Below are 13,865 nucleotides of genomic sequence, written 5' to 3'. Positions count from 1 at the left end.
AGGTGGGTAGGGCGCTCGACTCCCAATCTAAAGGTCGCGGATTCGAATCAAGGTCACACCAAACATGCTCGCCCTTTCAGCCGTGGGGGCGTTATAATGTGACGGTCAATCCCACTATTCGTTGGTAAAAGAGTAGCGCAAGAGTTGGCGGTGGGTGGTGCTGACTAGCTGCTTTCTCTCTAGTTTTACACTGCTAAATTAGGGCGGCTAGCGCAGATAGCCCTCGTGTAGCTTTGCGCGAAAGTCTTAACAAACAAACACACAAATTATTTACAGAAACCACGGGTTCGATTCCATGTGGTGAATACAGCAGATAACACAAGGTGGCTTTGCTATAATACTCACACATACAGACGTATTATATTAAATACATTAACCACCATAAACTCAGTGTATATTAAGCACATTTTTCACAATAAAGTCAAACTGTATTAGATTTTCAATCATATTAAACATTTTATGTTAACCATGTTACACATTTTAAATCTGTATTATAAAATATACTGTTCATAATAAACCAAACAATTAAACACATTATCTGCAATAAACTTTGAATTTCAAATATATTACCCACTACAAAAAGGATATATTGCAGAGGCGTCGTTAGGTACTGGCACACGGGGCCCGTTGCCCGAATCTCCAGATGATGTCTTGAAAAATCAGACTAGAAAACCATGATCGATATCATACTGAAACGCCGAAAATTCCCGCGCCTTTGGGCCCGAGCCCCGAATCGTTTAAATACCTAGCGGGCCCGTCATGGCCAGGTGGTTAGGGCGCTCGACTCGCATTCTGAGGGTCGCGGGTTCGAATCCCCGTCACACCAAACATGCTCGTCCTTTTAGCTGTGGGGGTGTTATAATGTGACGGTCAATCCCACTATTCGTTGGTAAAAGAGTAGCCCAACAATTGGCGGTGGGTGGTGATGACTAGCTGCCTTCCCTCTAGTCTTACATTAAATTAGGTACGGCTAGCGCAGATAGCCCTCGTGTAGCTTTGCGCGAAATTCAAAAACAAACAGATGTGAGAGAGAACGAATAAACCGTGAGTGGCGAAGAAAAAAGTAATATGTTGCCAGTAAGGAACAAAACATATTTCTAATTCAATGTGTTATTAATTACCAGTAATAAACAGCAATTTGTTATCTTTACATTGGTGTGAGCCAATTCCTAACAAGAATAAGTACAATTTAAATAAAGTTGATGGATATAAGATGGGAAAGTGATGTGCGAGTATAGCACGATAATTACACTGTGACAGTATAAAAGTAAGCTTAGGAGATGAGTGGTGCTGATTGATTCCATCCATAAGCATCCGCAGGATGGGGCAAGAGGGGCATTTGCCCCATTCCTGGAATTTCAGAAGAAAGTTTATTTGAATGATGTATTAAAAATGTATTAGAAAATACTACTTATTAAACATAAGTGGCGAAATTAGCCAGAGCATTGTATTCAAACTTCAAAGCTATGGCCTGAACTCAGCGATGGCCACCATTTTACTCATAAAATAAAAACTACAGTTTTCTTTACTCACTTCCAAGTTTGCTGATGATCGTTTCCATCATCGTCTGGTCATTTCCATGTGTAAATAATATTTACAATACTACAAAAAAGCGTTTACAGGCATCTGATTTTCAATATTATCTGGAGGAGCCCCCTTTCCCCCACAAACAACGACGCTTCCCATGTTCGCAGTGGTGGGCTTCTCTCCACCTGGAATAAATTCTGCACGTGCCCATGATTCCATACCGACAGTCAGAAAATCTAAGTTACTCTAAAATGTGATTTTTATTACCAAGTTTCCCTTTTTTTTTGCATTATACAATGTTTGATTTGTCCCTAAACTAGATATATAATGAGGATTTTCTTTCACGTTGTTCACGTTGTAAGCATAGATGCGATGAAACATTATTTGGTATTGTCATTACTAGGACTATCAACAACTGTTCTACCAGTTACTATGAAGAATACTGATAGACAGCTGTTAGGATTTTTTTATTTCTAAAATTTTATATATATCAGCAAATGATAGTGGCTCAAATATTTAAACTGCTTCAAAATGAAATTCCAAGGATTTATTTATGTATCACTATTAACTCCCTGACCACCTTCTGTGTTCTCGGTCTGGAACGATATGTTTCTGAGAACTTATCCAAATAATCCATTAAAGTCAAGATGTATTTATGTCCATTATTCAACTGTGGTAGTGTACAAAGGGCGTTGATAACTACTTACTGAAGAGACGATTCAACACAACACTGAATCTTGTTCTGTCAAAAAACCAAAACAGGTTGCAGGTCCGGTACCACTATTTGGAGACCTCCAACCCACTAGATATATTTCAAATGTACTATCATTACAGTTTTCTTAACCACTTTCCAGCTGTCAAAAGATTTAAACCTGTTAGATTGTTGATGATACCTTTGCTATTTTTAAGAAGAAAAAAGAACACGTGAATTTTCTTCGAGTCTCCTATTTAGAAATAGGAATATATCATAAACCAACGTACAGAGGATTGTAAATCGTGTTGACAGCTTTATACCTGTTCAATGCAAGGTAAATTTAATATATATTTTTTCTATAGAGCTTATCATATTGGTAAATAGAAAGTGTGAAAAATATGTTGTGAAAACTGTTTCCATCTGTCGTTAATTGAAAATATTTCAAAGTGTTTTTTTTATTAGTGTGCATACCCTTCGTAAAATTAGTTATGGTGTTTCGAAACTGTAATTCTCCCACTTATGAATAAAGACAGTTACGTTTTGAGAAATTAAATCAAAAATATCTTTAAATAAAACTGTCCACAAATGACGATAATTTTCAAGATAAATGACAGGATCAATAAACTTCAACTCTCTTCTGTTGTTTATCGATACGATTGTTGTCGATGTGGATCTTTATTTTGACTTAATGTGACGGATTCTACTTGAACTTTACATCTTTATTTTGACTTAATGTGACGGATTCTACTTGAACTATACATCTTTATGTTGACTTAATGTGACGGATTCTACTTGAACTATACATCTTTATTTTGACTTAATGTGACGGATTCTACTTGAACTATACATCTTTATTTTGACTTAACGTGACGGATTCTACTTGAACTATACATCTTTATTTTGACTTAATGTGACAGATTCTACTTGAACTATACATCTTTATTTTGACTTAATGTGACAGATTCTACTTGAACTATACATCTTTATTTTGATTTAATGTGGCAGATTCTACTTGAACTATACATCTTTATTTTGATTTAATGTGACAGATTCTACCTAACTTATATATCTGTATTTTTTACTTAATGATACCGATTCTATTGTATGTCTGAAATTTATTGTCAGTTGGCTTCATTTATTTTTAAACAGAAACAAATATTTGATTTTCTTGTGACATTGAAAATAATCCTGCAAATGCTTTCGTCGTGCTTTGTGATCGAGATAATAAGCTATTTTCGTCAGACACAAACATATGGAAAAGAAGCTTGAAAAGCAAGTTTTAGAACATTAAACTAAGCAATTTTTTAAACGGAAAACAATCTAGGTAGTGACAAGGATTTATTCCGAGTAAAATTTCATAAGCCAAAAAAACAAAAACATAATGCATGAATATCATATGCTTTTATTGTACGTTGCGTGAACGTTTACGTAATTACGATGAACACGAATTTTATATATGAAACCAGCTTGCATCAAAGTCGAGGTAAGATAATCGATAACAAAAGTTAGGATTTTTACCCACACGCGTTGTGTACGTTTTACGCACCATTAAACCTATAACTGAACTATAAAATCACACTAGTGACCTTACCTAAATTCTCTGATGTAACTTGCAAGGTTTATAACTATAATATGAGCCTATAGATGATAAAAATCTCAGTGTGATCTATAGCGTCTCTGCTACGGAAGACAACCCTGTTGTAATTCATAGAGTTGAAGCCTATCATTAGTGATGGTCGGCTTCTTTGGCTGGTTTCTACGGCTGCGCCACTGGATTACAGCTTCAATAACTTATAAAAGTTGGCACCTAGCCGTGATGCCCTAAAAGGTTCCAACCTTGAAGTTTGAAGTTAAGAAAATGGTAGCATTATTAAAAACTATATTTATCAGATATTTGTAAATGAAAAAATTCCTTTCTGTCAAAACTCCCTTAAAACTATTTTACTTTACTTGAACCATATAACATGGTCATTAGAATTTTATAATATCGAAAAGTATTCGTGAATAATATAAAATTATAGAATAGCAAACATGGACATTTCAAACAGGTAAAGTAATAATACGAGGATGTTTCAAATCACTTACAGACATTTTAATCTGTAAAAAAATAATATTGTACATAATTCTTAGTGCCTAAAAATAAAACTGTACAATACCTCAATTGTGTTATTGTATTATTTTTAAATTCTAAGTAAAATACTTGCGAATATGCCTGAAACATTAAAAATACGAACACTTATTTGAAGATAATTTTTGAAATTATTCCAGTTCTTATTTTATTCCAGCCTCATTAGTTGTTGTCTGTAAGGCACGAAAAGATTGACAAACCACATCATAAACCAGTAAACTTCAAAATGTGAAATTGTAGCGTAAACCTGGGAAGCATTTAACTGAAACGCCATATTTACTATAATTTTGATATAACTACAGATTTGTCTGCGGTGTTGCTGAAGTTTGTGGACGAGAGGACATGTGTACCAACCACATCAACGTGTGATGCAAGTAACACTTTCTGTGAAGTGTTCGGTGGTGAGTACGTTTCCATAGCTATATATATTTTACTTATAACAGTAAATGAAGTTTGTGAATATATAGCATAACTTCTTAAGGCCTGTTGAATATAATATAACTTCTTAAGGCCTGTTGAGTATAGTATAACTTCTTAAGGTCTGTTGAGTATAATATAACTTCTTATGGCCTATTGAGTAAAACAGAGCGAGGTATAAATTGTACAAACATATTGTACTAATCACACGACGTGTATGGCGATGTTTGCACTTGCATATCAAGCTTTTTTGTTTTATACTTATCACTCACTGCCGTAGACAGTAAATTTCTTCAGAGGGGTGGGGCTGTTAAAATAATAATGTAATGATTTACTTTGTAAATGAACGCAAGCTAGAAAAACGTTAAAGATTAAACACATCACTGTTAATTTCATCAAGAAACTAAGCAGTAAAAACTGTTAGAAACTTAGATATAGCGGCTTGTTTTATCAGCATTAATCTATTTGTTAACATCAGAGTATACTGACACAATTTCTCCATGTTTCACTTTCACATAAAGTATAGCGATGTAAGTTTTTTAATAAGTAAATTTATTTTGTTTCTATCGCCAGTTTGAAAAACAATTATACTATTAAGATAACTACTTAATTAATATATCATTGCTATTTCTATATTGTTACGTATTACAGTTTCGAATGGTCTGAAACCGAACAAAATGATAAGTTAAATTTAGTAGTTAAATAAATGCCAATATATCTCCAATTTGTAATATTTGTCAACAGGATTGATACACACAAATTTTTTTTTAATACACATATGTTTTAATATATAAACAATAATACAATTTACAATAACAGTTATTACACATAGTTACTACAAACAATGATTTATATACAAAAGTTTTACAAACTTACAAACAATATAAAGTCTTCTTTCTGGTTTGGAAGTTCCTTGATATCTTATCGAGGGTTCATGATGAGCGAGTTAATTTCGAGTTTATGTAGGTATAGTTCACTTAATAGGGAGCTAGCTGGCTCTGTGGTCTTCACTGACCACACGTCGATTTTATTTTACTGATGACGTTAGGTAATGTTTTTGTAAAAGTACTAATGTCCGATGCGAATCCACTGAAGTTGAATAATTTGTAATGTTCGAAATTTATAAACGTTCCTGGTCAAATATATTAAGTTTCCCGATTAATAAGCGTTATAATAATCACAGTTATAACTTCAGAAGTTTATAGCACACCAACTATAGCAAACCAATAATAGATACTCCTTTTTAGGCGCGTCGCGTTGGTTATATTTATAGGCGCGTGGAGAGTTTCTCGAAAATTCAGATTACGTAACAATACAAAGCCACACTGGCGTTTACGTACACACATATATTGTTGATTCTTACACTCAACTTTATAGAATAGGCCGGAGTTTCGCAATACATATTTAACACTATAAGCTATGCATATTTCTAAATATAAACTTAATCTAAATAAATGTTGATATTAAAATAAATATATAATAATAAATCCGTCACAATATCTAATATCATATTTACATTTCTTTAAGAGTTTGGATTGAAATATTTTCCATAGGAAATGTTCTTCTTTATTTTTACATCTCATTAATGTCGTTTAACAACAGGATACACAAATAAGAAATACACATACCGCCCTTTTCTTGAAGGTCCAACCGGACGATCTTCTATTGACAGGAGATTCACTTCTAATATGCAACGCATATATAAACCATCTCAGAGCCTCATTAATTTGTGTATAGTGATATTAAATAGCTTAATCAATATGACTTATTAGAAATAATTTAATGGGTAATCTCACGTAAACTGTTGATATCCTTCCTGTCTCAGAACGCTACCTTCGTTACTTGTCTACGAAAGCCAATATATAAACAATTACATTAAACGCATCTGATGGTTGTTTCATCAAGAACCACGTGCCTGTTTTGACAAATGTACCGACAAAAAGATGATTATGAATATAAGAATAAATAAAAATCAAGTTATAAGTGTTTTTATTATTATAATAATTAATCGTATTATCTCCTAATTCAACGATAGTCAGGATATCAGTATTCTTTGTTTGTCCGCGCTATAGCAAGAGACCGGAAATACAGGGTGTCCATAAATTATGTGGCTCATTTTAAAAATTAATAACTTCGAACATATTACAGATAGAACACTCCGGTTTTATTTGACTTGACGAAAAACTCATAAAATGTTTCCCTCTTTTTCCAACAAGACTGTTCTCCACCATACTGGAGTCTTGACGTCCGGGAATTCCTGAATAACACATTCCCAAACAGACGGATTGACAGAAATGGACCAACGCGATGGCTCCCACGCTCCACTGATGTAAACCCGTTGGATTTTTTCTTGTGGGGGGTTGTGAGAGATCAGGTGCGTGATATCGTGGATCTTCACCACAGAATAATCGATACAATAAGGAACGTGACTCCCCGAGATGTTGAATAACACCTGTACGGAGACAGAGTATGTATCTCTTAGACATTCTCCGAGCAACAAACGCTGCACATGTGGAAGTATACAGTAAAAAAACTTTATGAGTTGTTCGTCAAGTTAAATAAAACCGGAGTGTTCTATCTATGATATTTTTGAAGTTGCAAATTTTTAAAATGGGTCATATAATTTATGGACCCCCTGTATAAGATCAAAACACAGGAATGTGCTTAACACTGCCTGAGGAGGAGCTAATTGATAGCTGAAAATACCACAGTTTCGTTCTTATATCGCTAACGGTATGATAATGATGGATCCAAAATTGTTATGAAATACCTCACGCTCTATAGGTTTCAAAAATATATACATATTAAAAACTGGCTTTTATAAATCATTCTCGCAATCCGTGAAGTTCCAAAGCGGTTTAACATAAATCTTGCTTTCAAAAAACAGCAGTTAACTATTTCCTCCACTATTTAAACAACGTATAGTTTGTTTCTCTCAGGGTTATATCATGTATTTCACCAAGTTTTCTAAAGTAAATCTTTGCTTTACTGATTAACGTGTGAGGATGTTTAAGGGTAGTAATGTAAAGTTGATTGTACGTTATATGATTTTTATGCCATTGCAATATATTAAGTATTTACCAGATTTGTCATTTCTAGTTTGTATATAATAACAAGATTATTTGTGGCTTCACATTGCTATTATCGTTTTTGTATTTCTCTCACTAACACTCCAGCAGTAGAGATTTCTGCTCTTAGAAACCTCAAACATTTAAGCCCCGGGTTCCACATGGACCCTTAGTTCCAGATTTTACTTTAAATGGACTTAGATTCTTGTATATATTTCCCGTTCAGGTTGACTCTACGTAACAGCTATAGGTGTTTTTACCTGGATTTTATTCACCACAGTAAACCTGTATTCATATATGTACACAGCAATGATGCTAATAATTCAATCGTCTAAATTACTCAGCAGACAAGCTGTTTAAAATATTAAAATTAAATATGATGCCGAAACTATCATTCGATTCACCATTTTTTTCAAGAAGTTATATCAGTAATAGTGGACAAGGACACATCGAAGAAACACAACTAAGCTCATTGTGAAGGTGGAGTATATATTACATGTGTAGCGTTTTAACATGATTCTATATTGATATACTTGAAACCGTTGGTATTTGGTGAAACTCCATAATTACAGAATTGAAGGAAAAAAAACAAACAATTGTACGTTTCATAATACATTTTATATATCTACGATCATGTAAAGGCATAATCTGTACCTTTGTTTTTCCTTCAATTCTGTTTACCTATATTCATAAATGATTTAAAAATAAAATATAGCATTAACGCTACTAATTTGTTCTTCTAGCTTATTCAGCAGACAAGTTATTAAGATACTACAAATAAATACGGAGCACACTAATTAGGGTGGAGTTCCCCAAAACAGGTACAACTCTGTGACAAGGGGTGAGTCGAACGATAGATTGGCTTTTTTTTTAAATTATTTAAAGGTAACTGGTTGCATTTCAGTTCTGGTTCTTTGAATAGTTAATTGCCTTATAAACTGCTCCTTGTGTTTTGAGTCTGGCATGGCCTGGTGGTTAGGGTGATCGACTGGCAATCTGCGGGTCGTGGATTCAAGTTCCGTCACCGAACATGCTCACTCTTGAGAGCATTATAATGTGACGGTCAATCCCACTATTCGTTGGTAAAAAAGTAGCTCAAGAGTTGGCGGTGGGTGATGTTGACTAACTACTTTTCTTCTAAATTAAAGACGGCTAGCACAGATAGCCCTAGAGTAGCTTTGTGCGAAATTCAATAAACATACAAACAAACAAAGCTTTATTTTTGTGGACATTCACGTCCTTTCTTTCTTTCTCATAGGTCTGACGTGGCCCAGTAGTTAACTTGCCTGGACTGTGAATCATAGAGCGAGAATTCAATAAACATACAAACAAACAAAGCTTTATTTTTATGGACATTCACGTCCTTTCTTTCTCATAGGTTTGGCGTGGCCCAGTAGTTAACTTGCCTGGACTGTGAATCATAGAGCGAGAATTCAGGGTTCGCGGTTTATAAGAATGACGGCCAAACCACAATATTCGATGAGACAAGAGGAGCCCAGGAACTAGAAGTTTGTGCTGTTATCTAGCTGCCTTCCTTTTAGCCTATCAATACAAATAACCATTTGCATAATATTGCGCAAGATAAACAAGCACACAAACCTTTCTCATAATGTTAGTAGTGAGCCATCATCTGTAAAAGCTGTGTGCCAGGAGTATGAACTGATGCCAGCCATCCCAAGTTAGGCTTAACCATGATCTTTCTTCAACTTCGATCTTGTCATAACATTTCTCTCTATGCCCACTTTCTGTTTTATCTTCTGGTATGTCTCAGTGTCTCGAAGTCCCTTCTGAAGCTACTGTACTTGTAGTCTTGGTTTGATAACTAATTACCACATGTTTATCTCCATTCCTGCAGAGAATATCATTAAGTGGAATGGAAAGTGAACAACAGGTTTTACATAGTCTCCACACGTATTAGCCAATTCGTATAAAGATGATTGACTGTATATTCTGTCCGAAACAGGCTCTCTGTGGTGTGTATTCCTAACGAGAGTTTAGAATGATTTTTTTTTGCTTTCACACTTCAGTGACATACTATAATGGCAAACAGTAAAAGGTCTACTACAGAAATAGTTTCTCACGGATATTGTGTATACTTATTGTCCTTTGACTAGAGACTAAAAAGGCAAAACTGGTAATGCAGTGATGGTCATATGTGGATTCAGGTTGCGATTTCTTTTTAATATTATGTTTTACTTTAGATGCTTTTTTTTTTGGTTTGGTCTGAGCGCAAAGCCAAAGAACAGACTACATGTGCTGTGCTCATCGCAGGGATCAATACTTAAATGTTAGTGTTATAAGCCCCAAGCTTACCTCTAAGCCACCAGAGATAATATTCCACTGGTAATGATAATTAGAGTTGACGGGGGGTACCATGAGCGAGTACTCCGTTGAATATGACTGTTGGAATCATGTTGATCCACATTTGTTCTGGAAAAGCAGTTGGGTAGCAACGCTTCCACATTTAACTACTTAGTTCAAATCATCATGTTACATTATATTAGTAGTCATATCTCTCTTGCAAACACGCACCCAGTGGCTCAGCGGTAAGTTTGAAGGCTCATAACGCCCAAATCCGAATTTCTATACCCGTGGTGAGCACAGCGCATGTAGCCGATTGTGTAGCTTAGCTCTTAACTACAAACGAACTTAAAGACGCCAGGCGTATAATTTTATTCTATATCTTTGAGCTCAAATTATAGACTTATTTTACTTTTCATCAAGTCCTGGTTATGATATGGGATGAAGTGCTGACAGACTTCTTCTGACTGTAGTTAATGCACCGACTTACCTTTGAACTAATTATTTATTGCGTCTTGTTTGTGATTTTCTATTTTAAATCCAAAGTAGCAATTCTTTCTTATAAAGCAGATTTGTTTGTTTGTTTGTAAAGCTGCACAATGGGTATTATATGGTCTGGTCACCTCGGGCATCGAAACACGACTTTTATCGTTATCATACGCCTTCAGAGTTCCCGGGGAAGGATGGTTAAACCTGATGAAATAATTCTTTATTTCAAATCTGCCCCAGTGATTCTTTACTTTGAATCTATCAATAAAGCAGCTACCTTAGAAATTTCCAATAAAACATAAGATACTGAATATACAAAACGTGAGTAATTAATTTCTATGTCAAAACCGATAACAAGTAGGTAAAATCTAATGCATAATGATAACACTTTAATCAAAAGTAAACCCTCAAAATACTGGATAACCTTTAAGCCAGGACTATATACGATGAACAATAAAGTTACAGCATATAGTAATTTTACAAGAACAAAACAAAGTTCTATATACCTGATTTATATACGTAAAATAAAGATACCTTCATAATGTGAGATGCTTAAACAGAGAATAGAACACCGTTGTTTCTATCATTTTCATATATGTCTGTTTAGACAAAATTCTCCACTTATTCCTCAGACAGCTTTAGAATATCTTGGCTGATTTAGAAAAAACAAAATCCTGAGATAGATTTTTACATGGTAAAAAAAAAGGCACACAAACAGACTCTTGTACAATATTGAAAAGAATAAAACAACATTGAAAAATAGGCAAAGTAAAAAGCAGTTAGAAAGTCACTAAGGAGTGATACGTAAATTAACAGTGTATTTTATAAACATATAAACTAAGAAACGTGTAGTACTTGATATAGTAAAAACGTTGTCGTAGGTCATTATTTCATTTTCCTTTTATCCTATTCTATATGCACGTGCTCTATATGATTGAACTGCCCTAACCATAGCATACACTCAGAATGAAGATGAGTGTATAACTATTTATAGTTTTCGAATAAACGCCAAAAAACAGTTCTTACCCTTTTATGAGGGTTAAGTAATTTAAAAATGTATTCGTGTAGTTGGAAATATACAAATCTTATATCAGTGCAACTGCTTAGAAATTTTCAAGGTCACTTTTATTAGTTGCTATAAAAACAATTGAACTATTAATGGAACATAGCAAAAGATATGTCCAATATAAACAATATAGACATAACTAACAATAACAAACTATTTCGAAATATTAAAAGCTAGTTTATGGAATCTTTCTCATTTCTGATCTTAACTCTTAATAAGGATGGCGCAACGTTAGTATTTTACCGTTTCACTTTAGTTACTTAGGCGCACACACAAGCGCCCAGGAACGCGTGAAAGTGAACAATTACCGCATTTCAGTAATCAGAGAATCAGCATCACTTCGGTTTTCATCTCTCATGAAGTGAAAGATACAGTGATCTTTCTTACTTGGCCTTGAAGAAGGAATGGGAATACTGTGAAGGTTAACGAAACTTGCAATAAACTAACTTGATTTGTTTTTACCAAATTTACTGTACGTTAAACCATAGTTTACATTGAGTTATTTAAAGATGTCTTTTGTCGTGTGCTGAATAAATAAGGGTGACTATATCAATACAATGATGAAGATGCGTTAGTAGCTCGAAGCGTCGTCCAAGAAACTTCAAGGCACATGCAGATCAGAGAAGTCTCCAGTTAAGATGTTATGGTTGTTTAGCGCAAAACTACAAAATGTGTGATCTGTGCTATGCCCAAAGCAGAGAACCGAACCCCGGATTTCAGCGCTTATTACTGACCTACCGGCCAATGAAGACCACATTACAATGTATGAATATAATACACCATACAAAGAGTTTTTATAATGTACTATATAATTTATAAGAACGTTCCAGTACACAGCTTTAAAAAACATTGGAATAACAGCAGTAGAAAATTAGCATCTTGTAAATCCGTGTAATATGTAATTTAGCATTATAAATTGAGCAGGAACAGGAGTTTTTAATGTAATAATATACTTCTGCGTTTAGGTTATTCTCTATGAATTACTAAATTACTTTTTGAGTTGTAAAACCTCACCTACTTTAACGTGCGTATAAGGAAAACAAAGTATATTATTTTGAACAAGAAGTTTCGACTTTTCTTTTAGCAAGTTTTATATATACTTTGAAAGGGTGCGTACTGTAATAAAATTTACAACAAGACTTTACACTGACGTCTATCGAATAACAGGAACATGAACGTAAGTATTAATTGTCGTAAAAGGTTGCACCAGTCACGAAACCCTAGTAGCAATTGAATTAATTACAATAGAAAGTATAGGCAGTACAAAAAAACACACACACAAGAAACCCGTCAATTTGAAAGTAAAATGTGTCAGTATCATTTGATTGCATGTCTTGGATATAATAAAACATCAACGAATTGTTTTAATTATTATCATTGGTGGTACCTCCATACTATTATAATGGACATGAAAGAAAATGGTCCACTAGAGCCAATTTGTCATTCTGGATTTTAGTTTAACATGAAACATTATGATGGATGGATCCTTGGAGTCAATTACTTTCACCAATAAAATGTTAGACTACTTTGTTAGTGTATTACTATAATGACACAAAATACAACAAATACAACAACGTTTGTCTGCAGAAGTTCACAATATATATACGTTAAAAGTGTGTGTATGTTGATTGGCCAAAAGAACACAAGAAGATATTCTTGATGTAGTCTTTACATTTTATATTACATTTAAAACGAAGTTGATTACTACTTTAATTGTTTTTAAATGTTTAAGTTTTTAGACTAAACGTAACATTCGACACTTTCCACGTGTTTAGGACATTTTATCCGAATTTTTTTTCGAAATACAAACACCTACGATCACAACAGTTCTACGCTATTGCTATGGATGTGGCAGATACAGCATGGTGGACAGATTGATACATATTCTTCTTAGCGTAGTGGACAGATTGTTACATATTCTTCTTAGCGTGGTTGACATACTGTTACATATTCTTCATAGTGTGGTTGACATATTGTTACATATTCTTCTTAGCGTGGTTTACATGTTGTTATATATTCTTCTTAGCGTGGTTGGCATATTGTTACATATTCTCCATAGCGTGGTTGACATATTCTTACATATTCTTCATAACGTGGCTGACATATTGTTACATATTCTTCTTAGCGTGGTTGACATGTTGTTACATATTCTTCTTAGCGTGGTTGACATATTGT

This window comes from Limulus polyphemus, unplaced genomic scaffold (assembly GCF_000517525.1).
Source record: "Limulus polyphemus unplaced genomic scaffold, Limulus_polyphemus-2.1.2 Scaffold20, whole genome shotgun sequence".
NCBI lineage: Eukaryota > Metazoa > Arthropoda > Merostomata > Xiphosura > Limulidae > Limulus > Limulus polyphemus.
This window is presented reverse-complemented; position numbering follows the sequence as displayed.